Source organism: Lygodium microphyllum, chromosome 4 (genome assembly GCF_053477565.2).
Source record: "Lygodium microphyllum isolate KBCC chromosome 4, Lygodium_microphyllum_v1.1.10, whole genome shotgun sequence".
NCBI classification, from domain to species: Eukaryota; Viridiplantae; Streptophyta; class Polypodiopsida; order Schizaeales; family Lygodiaceae; genus Lygodium; species Lygodium microphyllum.
Genome location: NC_141138.1, coordinates 45322969 through 45346104, shown reverse-complemented (window position 1 = coordinate 45346104; position 23136 = coordinate 45322969).

Genomic DNA, 23136 nt, shown 5'->3' with positions numbered 1-23136 from the left:
AATAAGCAAGGAAATCATTTCCTAGACATGTTCAAGAGAGTAAGAAGCCATTGGAATTAATCCACTCTGATGTGTGGACTACTAAAGCTGCATCTATTGGAGGCTGTCATTATTTTGTCACTTTTATTGATGAATATAGCAGAAAAGTTTGGGTGTATTTTATGAAAAAGAAAAGTGAAGTTTTTGGGCATTTCAAAACTCTTAAAGCTATGGTTGAAAAAGAAACAGACCTGCAAATAAAATGCCTAAGGTCAGATGGAGGGGGAGAGTACCTCTCAAATGAGTTTGCAAGGTTCTTGCAGAAGCATGGCATAAAGCATCAATATTCATGTAGTCATACCCCACAGCAAAATGGAATTGCAGAAAGAAAAAACAGGCATATTGGAGAGGTATCTCGTGCCATGCTCAATGAAAAAGACCTGCCAGATTTTTACTGGGCTGAAGCAGTTGCTACAGCAGTCTACATAATGAACAGGACTCCCACTGCAGCAATACATGGCATGACTCCAGAGGAGAGGTATACTGGTAGGAAACCAGATATTTCTCATTTAAAATTTTTTGGTTGCATTGCCTATGTTCATGTGCCAGATGAGTTGAGATCCAAGTTGGATCCAAAAGCTGAGAAGTGCATCTTTATTGGTTACTCTCTGCATAGCAGAAAGGGTATAGATGCTATAACCCTTCTACTCGTAAGTTTACAGTGAGCAGAGATGTTGTTTTTTATGAGATGAGTAGCTGGTATAAACCAGTAAATGTGATTGATAATGTAGATGCACAAAATGATAATGCTGCACAGAATTCACAGCAGCAGTCACAAGATATTAGTGGACCTAGAGTGTCCTCTAGCAATGGTTCACATTCTTCGCCATGGACAGGCAGATTGAGATCAGGAGAATCTCCTCAAAGCAATGCTAGTTCGTGGCTCAGTTAGTATGCCACCTTAGTTAGTTGAGTTTGGTTTAAGACCCATATATAGGGTTCTTCTATTTCTCTGTACGTGTGTTCTTTTTGGCTTACACAACTAAGAAGAGGAAAACTGTTTTCAGCCTCCACCTTTGTGTGTATTCTCCCATTGTGTAAGTGAGAAAGCTACAAGTGAGACTCCTTCCTTCTCTTCCACAATCTTGACATGTTGTTGGTCTTATGAGTCAGTTTATGCAAGTACTTAGAAAGCCACATTTGGATGCAGTCAGATGCATATTGAGATATGTGAAGTCCACATTACATTATGGATTTTTCTATGAGGAAGTTACAGATGTACAGGTGTTTGAATACACAGATGCAGGTTGGGCTAGTAGTATGTCTGATAGAAGATCTACCAGCGGATACATGTTCTCTCTTGGTAATGCAGTAGTTACTTGGAGCAGCAAAAAGCAACCTACAGTTGCTTTGTCGAGTACAGAGGCTGAGTATAGAGGTGCTTATGTTGCAGCATGTGAGGTAGTATGGCTACAAAAGTTATTGACTGATTTAGATGTGCAGGTGGAAGGTCCAGTTGTCATTTATTGTGACAACATGAGTAGTATACAGTTGGCTAGGAACCCTGTGTTCCATGCCAGGACAAAACATATTGAGGTACACTACCACTTTGTGAGAGAGAAGGTACTAGCAGGTGAGATTGACTTGGTGTATGTCAGCACACAAGATCAGATAGCTAACATCTTCACGAAGGCATTGGGTATAGAGAAGCTTCAAAAGTTTCAAAGATTACTTGGAGTTGCAGAGATGCAGTTGAGCTTGAGGGGGAGTGTTGAGATGACAAGCTCAACACATGTAGACATTGATGTAATGGACCGCCTGATTAGATGGGTCCACACATCTACACTTAGCACGTCGGTGGTCATTATGACTCTCACATAGCCACTGACTCACTACTTATTATATTCAGGTTGTTACACCTATTTACAACTGGCATAGTTATAGGACCAGTCAACTAGTGCAGTCGGTTATGCATTGCTTGACTTAGTAGGCCACTTTCCTTTATGTTGTATCTTATCTATACTTTGTGTACATTGTAAAGTATGTGGAAGAAGAAGAAGAAACCAACAAGAAAACGTTTTGGTCTCCATCTCTCTTCTTGTCTCTTGAGTGAGCTTCTTCTTATGCATTCTGTGTGTGTTCGGCGCAGCATCTTGAGCAAGTCCCCCCACCACGCAATTCTTGACAACAACTAATTGTTGGTATAACCCAAATTTCCAAGGACAAATTCCGGAGCGGGTTCAGCAAAAGATTCAACAAAATTTGGAATAGGCAAGTGGAGTATTTCTTGATGCTCCAGGATAGCAGAGGCCATTTAACAATTCGGGATGGCAAAGGCAGCAACAACATTTCTCTGGATGGAGACCACCTTTCAATCAAGATAGGCCATTCAGAGGGAATTTTAATCAAGTGTTCTGACTAAGATTTGGTGGATTTCAGAATTCTAGACCATGGGGAGGAAATTGGAATCAACAGCAAAAGGATGGCAATAGCCATCAAATTGGAATCAGCAGAATTGGAATCAACAAGGGTGGAATTCACAAGGCTCAATTTAGCAACCACCAAATGAGTAGTTACCACATCTACCTGCCCCATCTGTGCAGCTGAGGGAAGTAGAGAAAGCACCTCAAAGTAATTTAATTGATGTGGAGATTTCTAAGGATCATGGGGCAAATCGAGTGTCAGCAGATTGTTATCTAGAATGTGATTGTTCGCAATGCAAGTTAGGTGAACCAGAAGTATTGGTAGTCACATGCTCTAAAGCAAAGCTAGAATCACATTTAGATTGGGAGGAATAGAAAGAAGTCAGAGATGACGTGGTTGAAGAAGTGGAGAAGTTAGAGGGAGAAGAGATGACATCCAAACAGAAGGAAAAGCAATTGAAGGAAGTGGAGAATTCTGAATTGACATCAAGAGCATTGTTTGAAGAATTGTTGAATACTCCTATGCATTTTACATTAGATCAAGTTGCTCTCATTGGTCTCGATTTTCAGGGATAGGTTTTACTCAGTTATAAGGATGTCAAATGTTCCAAAGATTCAGAGTGCATTGAAGGAGAATGTTGGAAGCTATCAAATCAGTCCTAATGATGTTGATTTTACCATTCCAACTATTAAGCTTGAGTTTATGGTCGCACATTTTCAGATGTTTTGCTAGATAGAGGATCTGGGGTAAATATTTTGGCAGAGGCTGAATTTTCAAGGCTGAAAAATGCAAAGCTTGAACCGGCACGTTTCAAGTAAGGATGGCGGACCAACGTAGAGTGCAACCGATAGGGATGCTGAGAGGGCAAACCCTCAAAGTGCATGGGTTGTTATTTCAAGCAAATTTTGTTGTTTTGAAAATGCAAGATGCATGTAATGCTTATTCAATGCTATTGGGAAGACCTTGGTTCAAATCAGCAAAGCTTAAGTAGGATTGGGAATGAAATGAAGTGGTTTTAAAGAAAGGAAATAATTCATTAAGGATTCCAATGACATCTATGAAGAGATTGCCAACATTAATAAAGCCAATGATGGCTCAGACTATTAATTTAGTTGAGGATGTTGAAGATGACGAGGAAGCATGTTTCCTGGATGCCAATCCCAGTGTGGTACCAGTGTTTGAAGTTGATGTGGAAAGGATTGTGCAAAAATATGTATGTCAGGAGGAATCTAGGAAGTCAATTAAGGAGTCATCTTGTAAATCAGAGGATGTGAATGTAGAGCAGAATCCGACTCAGGAGTCAATAGTTTCTCATTAGTTAAAGCTGAAGGAGGATTTGGAATATGCAGAAGGGGAGGTTGCACCAAAGGAGGCAATAACCAGAGTTGAATTCTTATATGACAAGTTGATGGAAAAGGTTTCACGGGTCAAAGAGGATGATTTGCAAGATTTCAATTTGGGATTTGAAGTTACTCCAAAAGTTGTTAAAGTTAGTGTCAATTTGGATGACGAATTTAAGGAGGATCTTAAGAAGTTGTTGCAGGAGTTCATGGATGTATTTGCTTGGGATTATTCTGACCTAAAAGGCATGGATCCAGGAGTTTATAAGCATCAGATCAAGTTGAAGGAGGATACAGTGCCAGTGATTCAGCAATGTTATAGGATGAATCCGAATTATGCAAAGTAGGTGAAGGAGGAGTTAGATAAGATTTTGCAAGTGGGTTTCATTGTCCCATTAGATTAGGCCGAATGGCTGTCACCGATAGTGGTTGTTCCCAAGAAGTCAGGAAAAATTCAAGTGTGTGTGGATTGTAGGAAGCTGAATGTAGCAACAATTGTAGATCCATTTCCATTGCCATTTGAGGATTCAATTCTGGATGATGTCGCAGGGCATGAGATGTACACCTTTCTTGATGGATTTTCAGGGTACAATCAGATCCAGATGGCAGAAGAGGATGTCACCAAGATGACTTTTATAACTGAATGGGGAGCATTTGCATATACAGTGATGAGCTTTGGATTGAAGAATGGACCACCATCATTTTCTAAGGCAGCTTTCAAAACTTTTGAGCCGTACCTGACGGAATTTATGCGGATTTTTATGGATGATTTTTTTGTGTTTGGAGAAAAAGCAAAGCATTTGGAGTATATTAGGAAATGTTTGGAGAGATGCTGACTATTTCAAATGTCTTTGAATCCTTACAAGTGTGCAATCACAGTGCAGCAAGGGAAATTGTTGGGTCGTATCATCTCACAGGAAGGGATGTCAATTGACTCTGACAAGATAAGTGCAATCCAAAAGGAAATAGCACCTAACAACATGAAGGCAGTGTCAAGATTCATGGGGCAAATAAAGTGGCATAATCGGTGTTTGTGGTATTTGGCAGATGTCAGTTCACATTTGACGTATCTAACAAAGAAATATGTTGAGTTTGTGTGGGGAGATGCTCAGGAGATGGCATTTCAGATTATGAAAAAGATGCTTGTGGTTTCCCCTATCATCCAACCACCACATTGGTAGCTACCATTTCATGTGTTTGTGGATGCATCGGATATGGCGATCGAAACAATTTTGACGCAGGAGAAGATCTGAGGATGGTTCAGACCTGTGTATTATGCTAGTAAGATGTTGAAATAGACTAAAAAGAATTACACGGTCACTGAGAGAGAAGCTTTGGGGATGATTTTTGCATTGGAAAAGTTCAAACATTATTTGCTAGAAAAGAAAGTGATCTTTCATGTGGATCATCAAGTGCTTATTTTCTTGGTAAAGAAACCAAAGCTGGAAGGTCGCCTTGCTAGATGGATGCTTTTGTTACAAGAATTTGATTATACTACTGCATACACTAGGCAACAAACATGCAATAGCGGATTATCTTAGCAGATTGGAGCATGTGCAAGAGGCACCTAGAGTGTCAGATCAACTTCCAGATGCGAAATTGTTTCAAATACAAGGGCAAGTTTTTGACAATTGGTATGACAAATGATGCAGTTTTTGATGAATGGAGTGTTGCAAGTTTTTGACAATTGGTATGACAAATGATGCAGTTTTTGATGAATGGAGTGTTGTCTTCTGATATGTCAACATACTAGAAGAAGAAGTTCGCCTTTCGGAGTAGGCCATTCTTAATAATTGCAGAGCATTGTATAGGAAAGGAGCGGATCATATAATTCAAAGATGTGTTCTGGATGAGGAGCAAAAGGTTGTTTTGTAGGAAGCACATCATGGAAGATCTGGAGGACATTTTTTAGGTGAAATTACAGGAAGAAAGATTATGCAAGCATGTTTGTGGTGGCCATTTTTGCTTAAGGATGCATATCAGTTTGCTAGGGAATGTTTGCAATGTTAGAAGATTAGGCAACCAACCTCAATGGATAGGATGCAAGATCATCCTATGTTGCCACTTGAGCCATTCCAGAAGTGGGGATTAGATTTTGTAGGTCCCATAAAGCCAAAAGCTAGCAAGACATGAGAAAGATATATTCTGGTTGCAATGGACTAGGCCACAAAGTGGGTAGAAGCAATACCTTTGAGAGATAACAAAGCAGCAAGTGTGGCCAGATTCTTGTACAAGCACATTATGACAAGATTTGGATGTCCAATTGAGCTGGTGTCTGATCAGGGTGTGCATTTTCTGAATTCAATTATTGAAGAGTTGACAAGTAAGCATATGATCATGCACAAGAAGTCAACCCGATATCATCTGCAAAGCAAATGGGCAAGCGGAAAGTACTAATAAAGTGCTGGTGAGGATTCTAAAAAAGATAGTGGTAGAGAATAGATCTGATTGGGATGACAAGTTGGATTCAGCATTGTGGTCATTCCGCACAGCATACAAAGTTGCAACTGGGATGACACCTTTCAAACTAGTTTATGGGATTGAAGCTGTTGTTCCAATGGAGTATGTAGTTCCCAGCTTGAGGCTAGTAGTACAGCATAGGATGAGCCCAGAGGATTCAGTTTTTCATAGGCAAAGGGAGTTGTTGAAGTTGGAGGAAGATCAGATTCAGAGTGCATATGCAGTGGAAATAAATCAAAATAGAAGGCAAGCATGGATTTCAAGGTAGGTGAAATTTAAGATATTTCAGAAAGGGGATTGGGTGATGCTCTATAACTCAAAGTTAGGACCACATCCTGGTAAATTGAATTTGAGGTATTTTGGGCCTTATTAGATTGTGGAAGAATTGGGGCAAGGCACTTTCAGATTGCAAGATGTGTTTGGGACTCCAGTTTTGAAGCCGGTAAATGGATTTCGCTTGAAAATGTTTTATGGGAAGGTTCCTAAAATTCCTCATTAGTTGGTGAATAAAGCGGAAGAAACAACAGTCAAATGGGTAGATGTTGTGCCCGAGGTCCTAGTAGACAATTCAAGGGAGGTGACTGTTTGTCAAGACAAAAGTGATGGCACATGCTTGCGGAGTTGCTGCGGAATGCGGATTGTCGAAGAGTGCTATTGGTGTTCATATTGTGGAGTTTTGGAGTAATTTTGTCAGAGGGGACATCACCAAACTGGAGTGCGGAGTTTAATTATAGCAAGTTTAAATCTGTGGGCTACATGTGCGAAGGAACTTAAGTTCAGTGCACTTTTTGAGGCTGATCATCATTTGTGCAACCCCACCTAACGAGGTGATGTTTTATGATATATTTGCATGGCGACATGCGGTACCCTTTGTGCAGGCCATCAGATCACTTGTGTGTGAGTCTTCTATCCTTCAAATTGCCATGTTCTTGGGTAGCATGAAGCAAAAGCAGCAAGCTAGCATGCAAGAGCTCACTAGTGAATCTATGACGCACACAAGGTCCATGAAGATGGCGATGGAGGAGCTCTTGTGCCCTAGGCGAGTAGTGTTCCATGCCAATAGAACAAGGGCAACATGCTTAGAACCATCACGCTCTTGCACCCCCTGCCTATTCCTGAAGGGAAATGGACACATATCATATGTATTTCATTACTGGCCTCCCTGTTACCAAGAAAGGATGGAATAGTAGATAACTCGTAGTTGACTGCCCCACTAAGATTGCCCACTTTATCCCAACCAAGATAGAATACACTGCTAGCATGTATTTAAGTTACATGGGTTACCATAAGTCATAGTGCAGGATCGGGATGCCAAGTTTGTGAGCAACTTTTGGTTGGCAGTTTTCACATCTACATGCACCAAGCTTGCTTCATCCAACCATTGCATACCACCCACAGACTGATGGTCAGACGGAAAGGATAAATAAATGGCTTGAGACATATCTACGACACTTTTGCCATGATGTACAACACAGTTGGGATATGTGGCTCCACTTGGGTGAATTCACATATAACAAATCCATCCACTCTAGCATTGGGATTTCCCTCCCTATGGTCTTGTTCAATTATAAGCTCAATCCCCATAGTAAAGAGGAGTTAGAGCATATGCAGGCCTTGCTTTAGCAATGCAAAGTGAATCTTTAGAAGGCACACAAACATGAGGCTTTACATTGATAGGAAAAGAAGGCATTTGGAATTCCAAGAGGAAGAGCTTATCCTCTTGAAAATGCCCAAGTCCCATTACTCCACTCTCAAGGAGGGAAGTAGTAACAAGTTGGCCAATTGTTTCTATGGCCCCTACCAAATCCTCAAGAGAGTTGGTGACTTGGCTTACCGATTAAAGATTCCCCCACCACCAGTATTCATAATGTGTTTCATGTCAGCCAGTTGAAGCCTTTCATTGGCACCTCAATGGACTATGTGGAAGAGCTACCTCCCATAGATGAAGAAGGCATCATTCAGTATATCCCTAAGTTAATCACTAAGTAGTAAGATAAGCACTTAAGATCTCGATCCATCATGGAATACCTCATCAAATGGCAAGGCCTACTCTTGGAAGTAGCCTCCTAGTACAAAGCCACCATTGTGGAAGAGTTTCCTCATCTCCAAGAGGCCCAACGGGCTGAAGACTAGCTGGATGTCCCCCCTTTTGGCCCCGCACTGCCTGCAAATTGCACATTGTTTTAGAACTGTTTTATATCTATCTCAATTACAACCATGTGCTTCCTACATGGGTTGAAAGTGCTAGCCATAAGATCCATTTTGACATGTGAGATGCCCCATTTGGAGCAACCCATCAAAAGTTATGGAAAATTTACCTCAACAAGCATGTAGTGGACATTATGTTATCCATAGTCTTCACCCAATATTTTCATTGTAATGTGGATTAGAGTAGTACTCGGCACCCCCAATCTTTAGGCACTCTCTCGAGTCCCTCTAATTTTCTTTTGTTTTTGAGGGCAAAAACTTTCAGGAAATCAGGATGGTATATAATGAGTGAGATACCTGGGAACTAGAGGTTAGATACCCAGTCATACTGACTGGGGTATATAAGGTGTAAGAGACCTAGTTTAGGGCATCCAGACATAATCAAGAACTGACTCTTCACCTTCTCCTTAAGCTTCCATGGCTTCCTTTCTCCTTCTCCCCTTTTTTCTATCTTTCTCTCTCCTCTTCTAGTTTTTCTCTTTCTTCTTTTTCCTCTCTTTCTGTCTCTTCTACTCATTCTCCTCTCAGCCTCTTTCATTACAAGAAAAGTGAATATGATTCATCTAGACTTGATATGAGTAGCTATCATATACTAATTCTATGTTGAAAACTTAAGATGTAAATATGGTTTATAACATTGGTACTCTATTTTTGTTAGATGGCATAGAACATTGCACTTCTATTTAGCTATATGTAGATTCTTTCTTGAATCATCTATTTGTGGAAGACCACCATTAGGTAACGTGTTTAACATTAAATCATTTTAGTATGTGTGTTAATTATACACCATGCAATATGAGAGAGAGAGAGAGAGAGAGAGAGAGGAGGAGGAGGTGGTGGTGGCGGTGGTGGTGGCGGCGACGATGACGACGACGACGGTAGCTCTATGACAATGTAAAAGGGGCCAAGCTTGTTGTTTCGCTCATGCTATCCTAATGGGATACTGAAAGCATTTTGTAACATAAGTCTCAAATAACTTATCTTTCAAAGTATTGACATCATGTGGTTGGATTGGGTATCATGTGGTCCATGTTCCTATGTAAGAGAGATTGATATATGGGGTGCATGTAGGAGGCATTGAGTAGATTATGATGTTTGGCATATAAGAGAAGTTGGTATGGAGAAGATGGATCTATAGAGCTTGATTGAAGTTGGTTTGCAGTAGGTGAGTTGCTTGAAAAATTTAGCAGTTTACATGTCCCTAGATGTTTCTATAATAGAAATTGTGGTAATGTAGAGAGGAGAGTTAATGAGATACCTACATGAATGAGTGTACTTTTACATTAGAACATAATGCATGTACAAGGAAAGTGACATGTGTGCTCAAACATTTTCAATGTTAGATAAATGAGAAAGCAAGATATTGATGATGCTAAATAGGCTAATGTTATATGGTCAATGTTTGCCACTTTTCTTCATTGACTTTCTTGAAAGAACTCAAATCTTTTCATGTTTCTAAATTTTGGTTTTCTCAATGATTATCGTTTATAACCTAGATATTGAAGTTCACACACACACACACACACACACACACACACACACACACACACACACACACACACACACACACACACACACACACACACACACACACACACACACACACACACACACACACACACACACACACACACACACACACACACACACACACACACACACACACACACACACACACACACACACACACACACACACACACACACACACACACACACACACACACACACACACACACACACACACACACACACACACACACACACACACACACACACACACACACACACACACACACACACACACACAGAGTTTAAAAACAAAGGAGGATCTTGCTACAATGAACCTTTGGTTTTGATGAGTGTTTGCATGATGAAAAGTTGATTTTCAAAGTCCTTCAAATTATCTTCACCTCTTGATTGTTTGGGCCTTAAGGAGTTCTAATAGTGTATAGGCAGTTCAAATCTATACCTGCATGCTAATAATGACTATTCAGAGTTCAGTGATCATATTAACTAAATAATTTCATTAAATTTTAACCTTAGTTTTTCATGACATCTAAAAGATATGCATATGTACAAACATAACATACATACATATATGCACACATATACACATAGGCTTTTTAAAATGGGAATATAGGGTGCAATGTGTGATTCCCCTCTCCATGCATGCATGTGCATGTACACCCACCCACCCACCCACCCTCTCTCTCTCTCTCTCTCTCTCTCTCTCTCTCTCTCTCTCTCTCTCTCTCTCTCTCTCTCTCTCTCTCTCTCTCTCTCTCTCTCTCTCTCTCTCTCTCTCTCTCTCTCTCTCTCTCTCTCTCTCTCTCTCTCTCTCTCTCTCTCTCTCTCTCTCTCTTTTGATTATCAACAAATTGAAATCTCTCTACTTTTAATATGATATTGGCTATAAGTGCTATTTATGATCATATTGTGACATAGTTTGAGATGCATTATGTTATGAGAAAATAATGAGAGAGCATGAAATGTTGTTTATATATTACAAGAAGTAAGTTTAAGATTTAGGATATAGTTAATGGGGAAGGTATTTGGGGGGAAGGGGAGATAAACACCATCACTTTACAAGTGCCTTGATGACCCATGCTTGTGTGGATCCTAGTGCAAGTGCTAATAGAACTAGAATTAAGGACTAAATTAGGAAAATTGAAGATGATGTAGTCTTTGCTCACGCTAGTGTTGTAGTAGAGCTGCATGCTTATGAGACTAGATCTTCGGTGATATTCCATGTATGTGGTATAGATGTAAGTGCTACTACGATAAAAGAGAAGAAAAAATTATAGAAATACTCTTTTTCTTAGTGAAATATCTCCCTTAGCTAGAAATGTAGCTTTATGTGGTTGAGATGCCTTGGCATTTGTCTCTTGTGGTGCTCAATGATAGTTCTAATTTCTCTATGATAAGCGTGTTTGGGTCACCCTTGGGTGGATGTGGGCATCTCGATACCAGTGCTCTATCTAAGGAGAAACCCTTGAAAGATGAATCTCCTCTATGATGTAGCCTTGCTGGCTGTTTGCCAACATCAGTGGTGGTCAATCTCGTGCTTGATTGTGTGGTAGCCAAAAAGTTGGTGACAACACTTTGTTTGTGGGGGACTCCTATCTTGTAGATTAGCAGTTTTTTGCCTTTGAAACTCCAAAAGGAAGAGTCCCAAACACCTAAGATCCTCAAATTGCGTCACTTGTTGTTTGCAAAGGGCCAAAGCCCTCAAATATCAAAACATATCTTACATTGATAGATGCAGTGCTCCTCAATCTTTGGCGCTCTCTCACAAAGTTGGCACATGTGGTCCTCTGTCTCCATACCCTCTCATATACCTTTCTCAATCCTTAACTGATACATTGAGATAAGGTTTTCCTAAAAGCTCTATGTAATCGATATAGCAATTGAGGATCCATATAGCTTGGTCGAAATGTTGAAAACAACATCTTTAGTAGTGTGCCATCCTCTAATCATGTAGGGAAAAGGGTCTAATCCAAGTCCTCTCTATATTTGGTCTAGGTATGTGCGCTCTAATCACATGGTTTAGCCTTGATTGGCTAAGCTCGTGTAGACAATGCAAACTCATCCATGCATAATTTTTGGATTCATGGTAAACGCTAAACATTGCCACATGTATGGCAATCTGGGTTGTATCCATCTATACTACATTATTATTTTGATTGTACCTTAGGTCATGCCCAGTCCACCAAAATGTTGCCGAGCCTATTTTCAAACGGAGCCTGCTTTTTAAACTTGGATGTCTTGCATAGAAAAGGACCTCCCATAATGACTAGGTGTGGTCTTCACTCCCTCCACATTACTCCTGCTCCTGCCTGCAATCGTGCTGCGTCACGTTAAGAGAGATTGCATTGCGCCAACGTGTGGGAGAGTATGCATTCGCTATCCTGGTGGTCCTGCATTCTCACCATCCTACGTTCGCCAAGGAGAGCCAGGTAAATCTCTCTCTCACCATCCTACGTTCGCCAAGGAGAGCCAGGTAAATCTCTCTCTCTCTCTCTCTCTCTCTCTCTCTCTCTCTCTCTCTCTCTCTCTCTCTCTCTCTCTCTCTCTCTCTCTCTATGTGTCAGGTTGTTATTAGGCAGGCGCGACAAGTAGGCGTCGGGTGCAACAGGCCGTCGCTACCACATGATTTGCGCCCCCCCCTCCACAGGTCACCGCAGACCTGCTAGCCTCCTGGTCATTTGGCCCCCTCCGCAAGTCATCACAGGGCCGGTCTCGGCCAGCCTTGGCCCGCCACCCACCCACCCCCAAATCAGAAAACACCCGCCCATGGGTTTGGGCCCCCCCGAGATATATATATATATATATATATATATATATATATATATATATTGTTGTTATATTAGATTGTTAGTTAGTTTATGTTTGTTGTTGATGTTTTTTATTAGTTTATTGGTTTACTCCCCCCCCCTCCCCCCCCCAATCAAAAAACAGACACCCGCACATGGGTTTGGCCCTCCTTGAGAGAGAGAGAGAGGGAGAGAGAGAGAGAGAGAGAGAGAGAGAGAGAGAGAGAGAGAGAGAGAGAGAGAGAGATTATTGTTATTATATTAGATTATATTATTGTGTTTTTTTAGTAGACTATCCCAAAAAAAAAAACAGACACTTGCCCATGGGTTTGGTGTCCCCTCCTCCAGAGAGAGAGAGAGAGAAAGAAAGAAAGAAAGTTATATTAACGTCTTCTAAAGACCAAAACTGGCCTATGAGACAAACTGTGAGAGAGAGAGAGAGAGAGAGAGAGAGAGAGAGAGAGAGAGAGATGGATACTATTAAATTTGGGTTGATTATTAGTTTTATTGATAGGCTATTGATTGATTAATTGGATTTGTTGGTAGGTTGGTTTGTTAGTAGGTTTTCATTAAAGCTTTGGTTGATGTTGCTCTTTGTGCATGTTTTGGTCTTTCGGGTGGTTTTTTGCAATTGTTGTCTAGGTTGGTGGTCTCTCTCCTTTAGAGAGGGAGATTATTAATTGTTATTAATTATTGGTCAATTATTATTTTTATTGATCGATTTTGATTAATTAATTGAATTTGTTGGTAGGTTGGTTTGTTAGTATCTTTTGATTGGTTTGTTAGTAGTTTATCATTGTACTTTGTGTTAGTAAGCGTGCGTATGTATATTAGTGAGTTTATGTTTGTTATTAGAAAGAGCAAGAGAAAGAAACTATAATTTTGGGTTAATTATTAGTTTTATTGATCGGTTTTGATTAATTGATTGAATTTGTTGGTGGGTTGGTTTATTCGTAGCTTTTGATTAGTTTGTTAGTAGTTTATTGTTGTTTGTTATTAGAAAGAGCAAGAGAAAGAAACTATAATTTTGGGTTAATTATTAGTTTTATTGATCGGTTTTGATTAATTGATTGAATTTGTTGGTGGGTTGGTTTATTCGTAGCTTTTGATTAGTTTGTTAGTAGTTTATTGTCATAGTTTGTGTTAGTAAGTGTGCGTATGTATGTTAGTGAGTTTATGTTTGTTATGTTTCTTATTAGAGAGAGCGAGAGAAAGAAACTATTAATTTTGGGTTAATTATTAGTTTTATTGATCGATTATTGATTAATTAATTGGATTTGTTGGTAGGTTGGTTTGTTAGCAGGTTTTGATCAAAGATTTGGTTGATGTTGCTTTGTGCATATTTTAGTCTTTTGGGTGGTTTTTTGTGATTGTTGTGTAGGTAGGTTAGTTTTGTTAGTTGGTTGGTTGGTTAGAGAGAGGGAGAGAGAGAGGGGGGAGCGCACATCTCTCTCTCTCTCTCTCTCTCTCTCTCTCTCTCTCTCTCTCTCTTTGAGTCTCATGTGGGGTATGAAGTCTTAGTGTTTTGATTTAGTGTTATAGGCAAAAACTCTATGTGTGTGTGTATGTGTGTCACGTTTTGAAATAGTAGGGTTTTTAATTTTAACGTTGGATTTATATAGAGAGCATGTACCCACGCACTTTAAATATAAGGAGCTACATTAGATTAGGATAAACATTTTAAGATATTCTTGACATCTTAAGGTGTCAAAGAAAACTCTCTCTCTCTCTCTCTCTCTCTCTCTCTCTCTCTCTCTCTCTCAGTGTTTTGATTTGGTGTTATAGGCAAAAACTCTGTGTGTGTGTGTGTGTGTGTGGCGCTTAAAAGAGTGGGGTTTTAACTTTAACATTGGATTTATATAGAGAACACATACCCATGCACTTTAAATATAAGGATTGACATTAGATTAGGATAAACATTTTAAGATATTCTTGGCATCTTAAGATGGCAAGAATATGGGGATTTAAATCTATGTTTATTTTATTCATGAGGTGGGTATAATTTTAGGAAACTTTTAATTTGTCCATGGGTTGTGAACAAAGATAAATTGTTAGACTTAAGAGAGGACTTAAGATTAAGGTAAGGTTGAGAGGGGTTTCTATGTTTATTTTATTCATGAGGTGGATATAATTTTAGGAAACTTTTAATTTGTCCATGGGTTGTGAACAAAGATAAATTGTTAGACTTAAGAGAGGACTTAAGATTAAGGTAAGGTTGAGAGGGGTTTCGGATCATGATGGATGTATTCATAGGGATATTCAAATGAATACATCCATTGTCACAAAAACTCTAATCTCTCATCTAGGAAGCCATGGGAACTTGCTTGAAATACTCCAACTGCACCTTCAAATTGTGTGCATGACCTGTATGTAAGTTAGTGAAAGAGCCACTTGAGTTCTGTGTGTGAGATAAACAGATTGGAACAACATTACTATGTTTATTTTATTTGTGAGGTGGGTATAATTTTAGGAAACTTTTAATTTGTCCATGGGTTGTGAACAAAGATAAATTATTAGACTTAAGATTAAGGTAAGGTTGAGAGAGGGGTTTCAGATCATGATGAACGTATTCATAGGGATATTCAAATGAATACATCCATTGTCACAAAAACTCTAATCTCTCATCTAGGAAGCCATGGGAATTTTCTTGAAATACTCTAATTGCACCTTCAAAATGTGTGCATGACTTGTATGTAAGTTAGTGAAAGAGCCACTTGAATTATGTGTGTGAGATAAATAGATTGGAACCTCACTCCAACTGTTGCTTGCTATAGCAAATCCTGTTGTTGATTAATCATATGACCTATATGTAAGTTAGTAAATGAGCCACTTGAGTTTTGTGTGTGAGATAAACAAATTGGAACCTTACTCCAAATGTTGGTTGCTATAGCAAGTCCTATCGTGATCAATCATATGCTCTAGAGCGCATATGTTTCAAATTTAATGCATTTGAAGGCTAATCTAATGCCGTCTAGGATATTTTCATGTTTCTAAATTTTAAGAATAGTTGATATGCACCTCAATGTTAATGCATTTGTTTTGTGTAGCATGGAGGCTTTTGTAGCAAACCAAGACGTGCCTGCAACAGGAAATGTTATGCAATGCACTCCTAGTGTGCAAATGAATATGCGCAAGGTGAAAGAGGTTGTAAGAAAGAAGGCAGTTCGTCATGCACTCAAGCATGTTGGAGGCTATGATGGTTCTATTGGGTTCTTGAGAGTCATTCATCGTTTGGACAGGATTGAGAAGCAAGTGAAAACACTATTTCAGCATCAAAGAGCTTCAATTTCTATTAGTGAGGCATTGGTAGTCATCTGCAGAGGATTGAAAGAATATTGGAGGAGAAATGTGAAGGGAACCTTGGTGATGGAGTGAGGGTACAGGATGAGTTGGAAGAAATCAAGGGCTATATAGGGGAGATATATGACCATATTTGAAAATATTGGCCACACGTTGGATCCTTGGATGATTGTGACGAGAAGATGAAAGATCTTATTGATAGTGTAGGTCGCATAGAGGATGGAGTATGTGAGTTGATTGCTCATAAGAATGAGAGCTTGGTCACCCCTGAAAACATTGCCTTTTGATGTGCAACTTCTTTGAAAGTTTGTCTTAATAGGTTTTCAGCGATGTTGACCCAGATGAATCACCGCGTAGGCTACTCCCCTTACACTGGACAACATTGCCTTGATGTGCAACTTGCTTCTTTCAAAGTTTATCTTGATAGGTTTTTGACAATGTTAACTTGAATGAATCGCCACATAAGCACATCCTCAAATCCATGGTTTGCTTGGTGTATATATAACCTCTTCAAGATTATAAAACTTTTTTACAACAATTTTAATGGTTTCTTTTTCCATCTCTCACCTTGGTATTCTTTCAGTTTGGAGGCTCAAACACCTTTGGATCTACAGTACCTTCGATCCTTTGGCAAGTTCTATGTACAGATGTAAACGAATAAACGTCCATTAGCAAGGCTTGGGGAGAGAGAGAGAGGGGGGGGAGATTAGACAATGCTTGGCTGGCCTTTGTGGATGAATGGAAATCCATTAGAGAGAGGGGTTATTAGTTGGCCTTTGGCAAGCACCATGTATGCATGTGTTCACACATGGCCATATACGCATCTACTTATCCATGTTGGACCCAATGCATGTCTATTATTTTGCTTTCGAGTCTCAAATATACTCGAGACTAGCATATTTTCAAGTTTGAGTAGTGCTTGCTAGGCCTTCGATGACAAGAGTCATGTGTAAATGTGGATGAATGGACATCCATTAGAGAGAGAGAGGTTATTAGTTGGCCTTTGGTGAGAACCATGTATGCATGTGCTCATGCATGACCACTTACGCATATGCTCATGCTCATGAGTTTGGGTCACCTTCAATTTAGGGTTTTTGATTGCAAATGTGTTTATCGATTGTACCTTGAGTAGCTTTGAGATTTTTGTATTGAAACTCTTATGCTCTTTTGAAAGTTTTGTGTAGTCATCATGGAACAAAGCAATGTCATGGACGATGTTCCAACATAGTGCATTCGACGCCATTCAATGCAACTAATATAGTGGAATTAAAGAAAACAGCCATGGCATCATCTCTTCGACGCTTGCCTGCTTGGAGCTGTTCACATGGGTATGGGAGATAGTTCTAATTGTATTTATGTCAAGGTGTTGTGTACTTTTTTTGGAGATAATTATTTGTGTGTGTTGCTGCAGTCAAAATGTGGAGTCTAATAGAGTTAGTAAAGTTAGTGTGCAAAAAATGAAAGAGGTGGCAAGTCAACATGGAACGCATGTTGCTAAATCTACAAGAACAACAAGGGTTCAAAGGAACACAAAGACTACTTCAAGTTCTTTTGATTTTAAATGTCTCGAGACCAAGATGAATGAGTTGATGGAATTGCAGATGAGTTTATGCACACGTATCAATCATGCACTTGCCATTTACTCTACAGAGCTACATGAACAAGCTAAGGGTTTGTATAGTGTTGTGTGCGAGACAAAGCACACCCAGTGTTCTTCAACAAGTCTCGAGTGTTCTGGGTGGTGAAGTAAGGGAACTTTCAACAATTGTCTTTAAGACAAGCAGGTTGATGAATTTGTTGGTGAATGATATGTGGGCATTGTTTTGGGGGCTGGGAGATAACCACAAGCCTGTGATTTGTCATAGAGGTTGTCGACTGCCATTTTTGCAATTTCAAATGAATGTTAATAGGTTTAATGCCTTGCTGCAACAATTGAGTCGTCAAATGAATAGTCGCAACTAAGGAGGAGGGCTTGCTCGGGATCAAGCTTATAAGCTATTATTATCTTGCTTATTATTTTAGAGTGCTTAGGCCACCGCTTTTTTGTGGTAATGTGTGCTTTCTTTTTGTGAGGCTTACATTGGTTTTGATGTGGTGAAGCTAGACTAAGTAAAGTGTATTGGCTACTTTGAATGTGATGCGATGCCTCTTTCTTATGGTGATATATGCTTTCTTTTTGTGAATCCTACATCGTTTTTGAAATATAATGAGTGAAATGTAATGGGTACATATAATGTGATGCCTTTTTCTTGCAATCTAGAGAGAAAACTTAATTGATTTTTGCAATGTAATATAGTTATGGTCTTTATTGGCCTTTTTTCATTTGCGTTTTAAAGTGCATTAACACATGCTTTTTTTAAGGTTGTGTGCTTTTTTTTTGTAAAGTTGCATTTCATGGGCTAAGAAATTATAGCACTTTTGATGTGTGAAGTTTAAAGATTAACTTATAGAGAAATTTATTATCTCTTGCAATTTGTGAAGAGATAACTCTACTCTGCTATTTTCGTTATGGCAAAGGTAATTCTTGAATCTTCATTGGGTCTTTGCTAAGTATTGGCATAGTTTCGTGATTGTTGGTTAAGAATCTTGATGTTTTAGGGTATACTGCGCATTCCTATTGAATGATATATTTGGGTTTGAATTATAGGCTTGGGGGATCACTTTGCTGGCTAGATAGAATTTTACTTTGTCTCTCTTTGGATTAGATATCTAATTGTACGTAGAATATAAAAATATATAATTTTTATTTTGACTGCTAGCGTTCCTTTGCGCATAGCACTGTGTTGATTTAAATAAATTATTGGAGTGTTTTGAATTATGTGATTCTGGATTGATTCTACTTTTAAGTCTTTTTGAAAATACCAATCCCAATCAAGTCTCTCCTTGAAAGAATGCATGGTCTCTCTTGGCATGCAGGCTTTGTGAGAATCTAATCAATATGGGATTTTCACATCGATCAATTGGAAGAGATGGTGTTACATGTTCATAGGCATAGACTCAACTCTAGACAGCATAGATGACGACAAATTGCTAGGCTTAGGACTCAAATGATTTGGTTACGAGCAAAACATGGTTGAAGGAGACACAAAGAGATGTGTTCTACTATGGTTGGGTGCCAAAACATTTCATGCAAAGAAACTCTAAGTCATGATAGTGTGATTCATGAGGGAGTTTAGAGTAGCTTGCATAGCATGCAAAATATGCCTTCTTGCGTGGGGATTCTAGATGGGAATAGTGAATTGATGCAGCAGCAATTTCCTTTTGCTATGAATTATAATTGTGATATTGGAAATAGCCAAAATCCAGAAAATCTAGTGATTAATGAGTTGCGTGTTAATAATGCTCCAACCTTTAGCCCTCAAAATGGAGGTTTTTGTTCTATTTTTCATGCTTTACCTATAATGGATATTCATTTTGCAACAACAATATTGCTATTTCAAGACCCGATTGTGCATTCCATGGGAAGTCTTTTTGAGATGTGTGAGCATTGTTCTGCTAAATTGTGGAGATGTGAGACTCAAGTGCAAGGATTAGTTTTGTTTGGTAAACATTGTTGTCGGAATGGAAAATTAATGTTGCCACCGTTGCAACATCCACCGCAGCCATTGCATGATTTGTTGCATGGTATGCATCCTCAAAGTAGAGTATTTAAGAATAATATACGGGAATATAATAGTGTCTCTTGCATTGTGGGTATGGGAATATGTTTCTTTATAAGTGTTTGCTTGCTAGGCTATGCAGTGGTCGTCATACAACATTGCCAACGACATCTTCTAGCATTGTTGCTTTGCTTTTATAGGGTGGTCATACTGCTCACTCAAGGTTTAAAATTCCATTGGATCTAAGTAATCGATCCACCTATAATATTCATGTTCAGAGTGATCTTGCTAAACTATTGAGACGGTCAAGCCTTATTTTGTGGGATGAGACTCCCATGATGTACAGGTGTGCATTTGAGGCGGTTGATAGATCTTCGAGGGATATTATGAGTTGCAATAAACCATTTGGTGGAAAGGTCACTTTACTTGGAGGTGATTTTAGACAGATCTACCTATCATGATGAAGGGCTCCCCTGAAGATATTGTTAGTGCAACACTATGTTACTCTCATTTGTGGCAATGTGTTAAGGTGCTAAGGTTGTCTAGGAATATGCAGATGTCAACCGTTGGTGATGTAATGGATAATGGGTTTATTGGTTGGATTCAAGGGATAGGGGATGGAGTGGGTATTACAAAGAATTGTGATAAGTTACATATTCCATCTGGCATGGTATTAAAAGGATACTCTATTGAAACCTTGGTTGATAGTGTGTACAGTGAAGTATCCAACGTGAGAGACTTTGGATCATATTTCAGTAAGTGTGCTATACTTGTAGTGCGGAATACAGAGGTGGCTTCTTTGAATATCATGCATTACAATTGATGCGTGGAGAGGTTATATAGTACTATAGTGTAGATTCGATTGCAAAGACAGATGATAGCTCATTTTTGTACTCTGTAGAGTATCTAATACATTAGATCTTGGAGGTGGGTTTCCTTCCCATCTATTGTTGTTAAAGATGAATGCACCTATTATTTTGCTTAGGAACTTAAATTCGGAAAAAGGTCTGTGTAATGGTACATGGTTGATATGTAAGGCATTCAATAGAAAGGTAATAGATGCTGAGATAATAACGGAAACAAATGTAGGGGAACGGGTTTTCATTCCTAGCATCACTTTTATTCCTAGCACTTTACAATTTCCATTTACTATGAGGCGAAGGTAGTTTCCTGTTCGATTGGCATTTGCTATGACAATCAATAAGTCGCAAGGCCAGACTTTGTGTGTTAGTTTCTACTTGAAGATACTAGTATTTGCACATGGACAGTTGTATGCTGCATTTTCAAGGGTGAAATCCTCATGTGGCATGAGAGTCTTGCTGGATGAAAATGACAACATTGTGAATGTCACAACAAACATTGTATACAAGGATGTACTTCAAAAGATGCAATAAGATGTATTACTTTTTTGCAAGGATGCATTCTGAGATGTGTTTTTTGGACAGTGCAATGGTATGCTTGCTTTTTTGCAGGGATGTATCCATTGAAATTTGACAGCTTTGCAGTCATTGCTTGGCTCATATGTGAAGTGGGCTTTTTGCCACATTCGGTTGGCATATACTTAGTAGTAACTGATTATTTCCTACACTATATTTAAATGTTTGCTCAACTTTTGCAGATGCTTACTCCAAGTTGGGGCTATTATTCGGCTTATGAGTATTAGAGGGAGCTGCAATGTATCTTGCGCGCATTAACAACACATGATATTATAAGAAGAACGCTTGCAAGGGTTTTTACTTCTAGTTTTTATTGAGGTGGTGCATTGTGGATATACTCAATGTTTTCGAGTGCATATGGCTGAAGTTGAACATGATAACAGGTTTCGACGATCTCACACTGATAGAGTACCAAGGGGGTGGCCGATGTATGAATTTAAAGACCTCGGTTGCTTTGTGACGCTACATCAAGCTATGACAATGCCTACTGAGTGGTTTGCAGGTGTTAGCCCAGGTATTGTTATTCTAAAGTTAAGTAATCTTTGTCAATCGTTAGATGTATTTACGTTTACATTGTGGCTTTCTAAAAATTTAGGTGCAAGAAAGAGAGGAAAGACTGTCATGTCCCCTGTACCATCGCCAAGGCAAGGAGTGGCAATGGGACTTGCTTCGCCTAATTGTGTTGTATTGAAGAATGGAAATTGTGCCAGTGATTCCTCGAAGAAAAGAAAGCTTTATTTTGGTTAGGTTCCATATGAAATTTTTGATTTTTTTGTTCGCATTTGCATAGGCACAATCAAGGAGTAGCACTTTGTGGTTTGTTGATGCTTGACTTTGTGGTGCAAAGTTATTGGCGCAGTCTCTCGAACAAACTTTGGTTTCGGGCTCTACTTCACCTATGTGTATTATTAATACTGAGAGTTTGTTTATAATGCTTGGATACACTTGGACTGTAAATAGGGTGAGAGATAAAGGGGTTGGGGATAGAGGAGAGGGATAAGAAAGGAGAGGGAGCCTGGAGGGGGAGAGGTGAAAAAGGGGGCGGAAGGAAGAGATAGAGGTTGCACAGAGAGAGAGAGAGAGAGAGAGAGAGAGAGAGAGAGAGAGAGAGAGAGAGAGAGAGAGAAGATAGTGAGCAAGCATGTGATTTCTTGCACTCAAGGATACAAAATATGCATTTCGTATATCTTTTGTTTGTGGTCAGGTGCAAAAGAAGAGAGTGTGTTCATGTTATGGTTGTGCAATTGTGTAGATGTTACAATTGTATAGATGTAATGTAATGGTTGTGCAATGGAAGCGAATTGTATGGTGTTTTTACACTCAAGGATGGCAACGCTATTGTGCGATAGGGAAACGAAGCTCGCATGGCACCTTCGCTTCCCTATTGCTGCGCTTTGCGGCAGCGAAGCTAGGAAGCGGGACAGCATTCCTAGCGCGCTAGTAGGGGGTAATTGTGTTGATGTGCATACTCCAGACCATGGAAACTCATCCATGCACAATTTCTGGATGAACGCCAAACATTGCCACGTGTGACGGCCCTATGCGAGATTGGTAGGGAAGGGTATGAAGGTGCCGAGGTGCCATGGTTTCTTCCTTCAACGACACCTCTGGCTTCAATAACGGCCAAACGATACTGGTGATGGTGGCCCGCTTTTCTACAACCAGTTTTCAGGTTACCATGGCCGGTCTGCCAACATCTTGTACCGCCTCCCGTCGTCGCCAGGGTCCCTCCTCCCGGAGGAGGCTGCCGTGCAGCATCGCAACTGGAGTGAGAACCTGACCTACTGCACCGGGTGTGGCTACCTGTTGGCGGTGGCCCCGGCATTGGAGATGACATCTGTACTGCAGAAGGAGGCGATATGGATCAACAGGGTGCTCGATGCGCCTGGTCACCGTGGTAGAACTTACGGTAATAGACTCGGAGTAGTCGGGCTCACGTATGCAGGTCTTGAGAGTGGCATGATGGTTGCTTGTGGAAAGGATAACATGCTTAAAATGCCAGGCTTGGTACCGGAGTCCTCTGCTGCAGGACCTAGAGCCACCACTTTTGCCGGTGCTGTTGGTCGGATTGCATC